This window comes from Salmo trutta, chromosome 12 (assembly GCF_901001165.1).
Source record: "Salmo trutta chromosome 12, fSalTru1.1, whole genome shotgun sequence".
NCBI lineage: Eukaryota > Metazoa > Chordata > Actinopteri > Salmoniformes > Salmonidae > Salmo > Salmo trutta.
The window spans coordinates 2,578,351-2,584,132 of record NC_042968.1 but is presented as its reverse complement, the minus strand read 5'-3'; positions in this window follow the sequence as shown (position 1 = coordinate 2,584,132).

Genomic DNA, 5,782 nt, shown 5'->3' with positions numbered 1-5,782 from the left:
CAACCTGATATAGCGACCTCAAAGATAATCAACTGATTAAATGTTATTTTTCCAGACAGACTAACTTTCTATTTTGTCAGCTTGACTCGAGGTATATATATGTGTCAATCTTTTTGTCATGTTTTTGCCAATATTTTATGGTTTTGATGAATGTATTTGCTGTTTTGATTAGTTTTGAAAATCGACATTGTTCCAAAATATGCTTTACGCAGTTGAGAAAAACTATGTTGCTTAGTGGTGGTCCTGGAGAGGCACAATGGGTGCAGACGTTTGTTCCAAACCAGCTCTAACATACCTCATGCAAATAATTGTGATCTAAAAGAAGACCGCAAATTAGCTGATTATTGGAATACAATGTTTGTGCTGGACTAGAACAAAAGCCTCCACACACTGCTGCTCTCCAGGACCGGAGTTGTCCACCTGTGTAAATACTCATCAAGTTAAACAGGACACAATGGCCTCTTCTATTTTCGTCTCTCCTCATACCTATGTTATTATCATGGGGTGTATTCATTAGTCCAACAGAATGTTTTTCAACAAAAACAAGAGTTTCTTATTTGACAAATTCAGGTAGGTCCCTCCCCGTTTCACCCTGTTTCTAGTAAATACACCCCTGATGAGATGCACTAATGCTATGGCACTATGATGTGACTGTAAACCAGGGGTTGGAACCTTAAGGGAACAGAACCGAAAACCAGAAAATTAAAAAAACATTTTGAGGAATGGGAACGAAATTGATCTAGACTGTTCCGGAACAGAACTGTTAATTTGTCACAATTGTCGTAAGGAGAGGACCAAAACGCAGCAGGGACAGTCTTCTTTATTGATGGGAAAAGAAGGAAAAAAACAAACAAAAACGTATACAAAAATAACAAAACGATGAACGACAAAATAAGTCTTGAAGGCAACACAGCAAACACAGCAATCCAAGAACAATCTCCCACAAACACTAAACCAAACACATACCCATATATAGGACTCTCAATCAGAGGCAACTAGAAAAACACCTGCCTCCAATTGAGAGTCCAACCCCAATAAACTAGACATAGAAATACAAAAGATTAGAGACCACATAGAAATACAAACATGGAACATAAACCCGGAACTAACTAAACAAACACTCTACTAAATAAATCACCACCCCAAACCACATAAACAAAATACCCTCTGCCACGTCCTGACCAAACTACAATAACAAATAACCCTTATACTGGTCAGGACGTGACATAATTTAAAAGACAACTGGGAACTCAGAAATCTCTGACATCCGATCAGTGCGTTCAAGACAACTGCTCTGACTCAGAATTCCAAGTCGAAAACTTTCTGACCTGAAGATCACTGACGTTATGCTTTTACCCCAAAAAATTCTGAGTTCCCAGTTGTCTTGAATGCATCATTATCTCACCACCGCTAATGAGATGGGTGCGCTTGATGCATGTCGCGTCGGAGCTTCTCAAAGTCAGGGGCCATGGTCAACAGTGCACAACTCATCTCTGCTGTCACATCCAACCTGGATCAATATTTGGTTTTCCCGCAGACGAGAGCACTGCTGAATCCAGCTTCACACAAATATGAGCTACGAAGGGTACCTTGAGTTTTAATGCTCTGAGGGAGTCAGGAACCGAAACTCCTCCATAGTGATTCGTGAAGCGCTGTTTGCAGCATTCGGTCACATGACAGCTCGAAAGGCTGCACTTGACTGTTGCACTTGAATCATTCCGATTCAAGTGCAACGGCCAAGTGCAGCCTTTTCCCATGATCTAAGGGCACTCTTTGGTTGAATTTTATATTTCAATAACTTTCATTTAGATTTAAGGTTAACCACATTACAATGATTTTGAGATGCAAAGATATTTGTAAAAAAAAGTATTTAATTTTGGGAATTTTCATTTTCATATCAGGTGACCCCACATTGGGTCACAACCCCTAGTTTAGGAATCACTGGCCTATGCAAAACCCTCAGTCTGTCACTCAGAAACTTCCAGTGTGTGCCTGCCAGCTGCAAATCTTTGTGTGTGTGTAGGCTACCTGCCCCAATAGCCTACTGTAGAATAGGCTACAGTAGGCTATTGATGTTACAAGCGTGATTCAGAAGATAGGAGAGAGATTTTTTATTTGAGAAGAATGGATTAACTATAGTATCCTTAACTAGCATTGAAAAAGTTATCACGTTTCACATTGGATTTATTAACTACAAAAATGTACCACGTGTTTTTAATTATGATGCTGCTCTGCAAACACAGTAGGCTAATGGCTGGCCCTCGCTTCATATTCGTCACCAAACCTACTGGCTCCAGGTCATCTATAAGTCCTTGCAAGGTAAAGCCCCGCTTTATCTCAGCTCACTGGTCCCCATAGCAACACCCACCCGTAGCACGCACTCCAGCAGTTATATTTCACTGGTCATCCCCCAAAGCCAATTCCTCCTTTGGCCGCCTTTCCTTCCAGTTCTCTACTGCCAATGACTGGAACGAATTGCAAAAATCACTGAAGCTGAAGTCTTAAATTTCCCTCACTATCTTTAAGCATCAGCTGTCAGAGCAGCTTACCGCTCATTGCACCTGTATACAGCCCATCTGTAAATGGCACACAACTACCTCATCCCTATATCGTTATTTGTTTTTGCTCCTTTGCACCCCAGTATCTCTACTTGCACATTCATCTTCTGCACATCTTTCACTCCAGTGTTTAATTACTAAATTGTAATTTTTTCACCTCTATGGCCTATTTATTATCTAACCTCCCTAATCTTACTACATTTGCACATATTGTTTATAGATTTTTCTATTGTGTTATTGACTGTATGTTTGTTAATCCCATGTGTAACTCTGTTGTTTGTGTCACACTGCTTTGCTTTGTCTTGGCCAGGTTGCAGTTGTAAATGAGACCTTATTCTCAACTGGCCTATCCGGTTAAATAAAGGTGAAATAAAAACAATATATAAAAAAACACAAGCTTGTTAGCTCGCTAGCTCTGGTCCAGCCAACTCTCATAAGTTCAGACATTCAAAGTTCCTCCATAGAAGCTGTTCTTTCGTAAGTAGCGTATAATTCTGTGGGCCTAATTCAGATAATGCATGTCATAACAAGATGCCCAGCGTTTCAAGCATCCTCCTCCTTTCAGTCACATCTTGCGCCATACACTTGTTTGTCCACGCATGTAAACAACTAGCTCTATAGCAAGCTGCTCTATCAGAACTGATTGGTGAAGTAATTTAATGAGCTAAATGTAAAATAAACTGTTGAGTTTACAGGTTAAAAAAGGAACCGAAAGGAATTATATAAACCATTACATTTTTGTGGTTCGAACTGGTTTGGAGCTTTAGCTGGTCCGAATAATGGAACGGAGCAGAAGAACAATTGTGGTTCTGTTCAAAACAAAACGATTGGAGAATAATTTAGGTTCCAACCTGTCGTGTCTTTGGGCATCATTAAAACCGAAGACTTATTTTTATCAAATAACTCTGTATTTATTATTACACAATTAAACTGATTAATCGTGTAAGTGTAATTAACTAGGAGGTCGGGTTGCCAAAGAAAATATTCAGATTACAAAGTTATAATTTTCCTAATATAACTTCAGATATAATATCTGATCTGAGTCTTCTGATTTATGATGTATTCTTTACCTCGTCAGTCTCATTCCAAACGTCGTAAATTGTTGGTTATCTGCACGAACCCAGTCTTCACTAAGTCATCCATACATCAATTGTCTTAAAATCATGTATTTACTAAACTAAGTAATTCAGAGAAAGCATACAAAACAGTGGGTATCGTTACAAAGAAATGTTAGAGGAATGTGCCCTAGTGGGCTAAACCGGCATGGCGGCTTGTTAAACAAAGGGTGATAAGGGTCAGCTGAGAAGGCAAAAGAGAGTTGATAAATATTAACAATTGATATGCTAATCCTTTGCACATGAACGCTCACTCATTCGTGAACAAATGCAATCAATATATATATTTACGCTCAGTGTGTCGTCGGGCTCTTTGTTGGAAAGTGTTCTCTCTCTCTCTCTCTTACAATGGATCTTTCAAAGCGACATTTGTTCATGTCATAATAGAATGGATGTTTCGTCGGTCTTCGCGTTCAATGATACCGAATTCCTAGCTGCAGACTAGTAATTAATATCAAAGACTGGTTCTTATTCTGTCTAATAGTTTAACCACGTGATACGGTTAAAGTTCAGTAGAGGAATGCATGGTCAAACCTATTGGCCAACTCGTAATGGAGTGAAGGCCTGGTCTAAAGAAAGAAACCCTGGGTGGGGGTTGATATACTAAACGTAGAAAAATCTGTCACATGACGCCAGGTCCTGTCTGTGTCCCTGGGGGCATGCCGATGACTTAGTTAAGACCCCAAAGGGAATTGGAGTTTCCTTCATTAACAGTCCAAAATCACATTGCACAATATCACAAACAGTTCTATTCTTATTCAATAATTTTATACAACCATTTAGATGTAAGTCTCACTATGAAACCATTCTGTCTCAAAACTGTGGCCTGTGAGGCAAGACATTCCCTTTGGAATTTACGACCGCCTTCTGACCACAGCAGCCTGGGTAGGGGGAAGTAGGTAGGGGGATGGTGCATAGAAAACCCAGAGGGCAACATCATGACAAACCCATGCTGTAAACTCTCATCTCGCCTTTCATCGCATTTCCAGAACCATACACAAAAGCAGAGAAAAGCTGACACAGATATAGGCTAATATCCTTTGCCTTCAGGGCTGGGTTGGGGTAATGTGATTTAGATGAGTTTCCCCGGGCCGTTGTGTCAGCTCGTCTCTCCTCGCTGCGCCCGTGTCACTGTCTCTCATTACATACTCTCGCACCATGAGCGACTCCGCCAACTAGCGTGACATTCAGTGACACCGGGACATGCGGTTAGTTCAGGGAAGATGACTGGAAAACGGAAAATAATAATCCCCCAACCCCCATTCCTTTTTTGGTTTGTCAGGTGGTGCAATTCAAATTTCAGGGGATTCTACAGTATGAGTGTGTGTGTGACTGTTCAAATCTCTCTTAGCCCCAGCACAAAAATAAAAAATAAAAAAATGTATGAAAAAAAATGTATGAAATTGTATGAAATGTATGCATTCGCTACTGTAAGTCGCTCTGGATAAGAGCGTCTGCTAAATGACGTAAATGTAAAATGTAAATGGGTTGAACATTCATGAGGTAGCATTTTAGCCAATCCTGGCAAATGGAAAGCGACCCACACCTCCTTTTCCCATCCAGGCAATTTCCAACTGAGCGGTGTCATACTGCCATGCTCCTCTCACATGAAGGAGACAGGTCGCTAGCATTGAGTGATAGACAATCTTTCTCCTGTTGAACATTCCTGTGGACGATGACTAAGAGGAAAGCCCATGGCCGCCATTCCATCTTTATGAGCCTAGCAACTGTCGCAGTCCCATGGAAACTGCCAAAGTGAAAGAGGCCTTCCAGATCAGTTGACGTCATGATAACCATTCCTTCGTAAAATAAGATGTAGAATGTATACTCGAGTCTATGGGAGTATTGGTGATTACGGTCCATCGAGCTAGCTAGGGACCGGAGAGACCAGTTGTACCAGACTTCAAAAGAGGCTGACAATCAAATACAGGGCAAGTTTTCTTCTTTCCTCAACCCCGTAAAGTTCCCTCAACGTCCAAGCTCAATCAGAGAGTGCACTTATCTCTTCAAACCAATTATTTGATTAAGGAGTGGAATCGTTTAAATTATTCAGGCCATTAATGAGGAGTCAAATACCACAGGGTTAAGCTTCTGAATATAGTTGAGTTT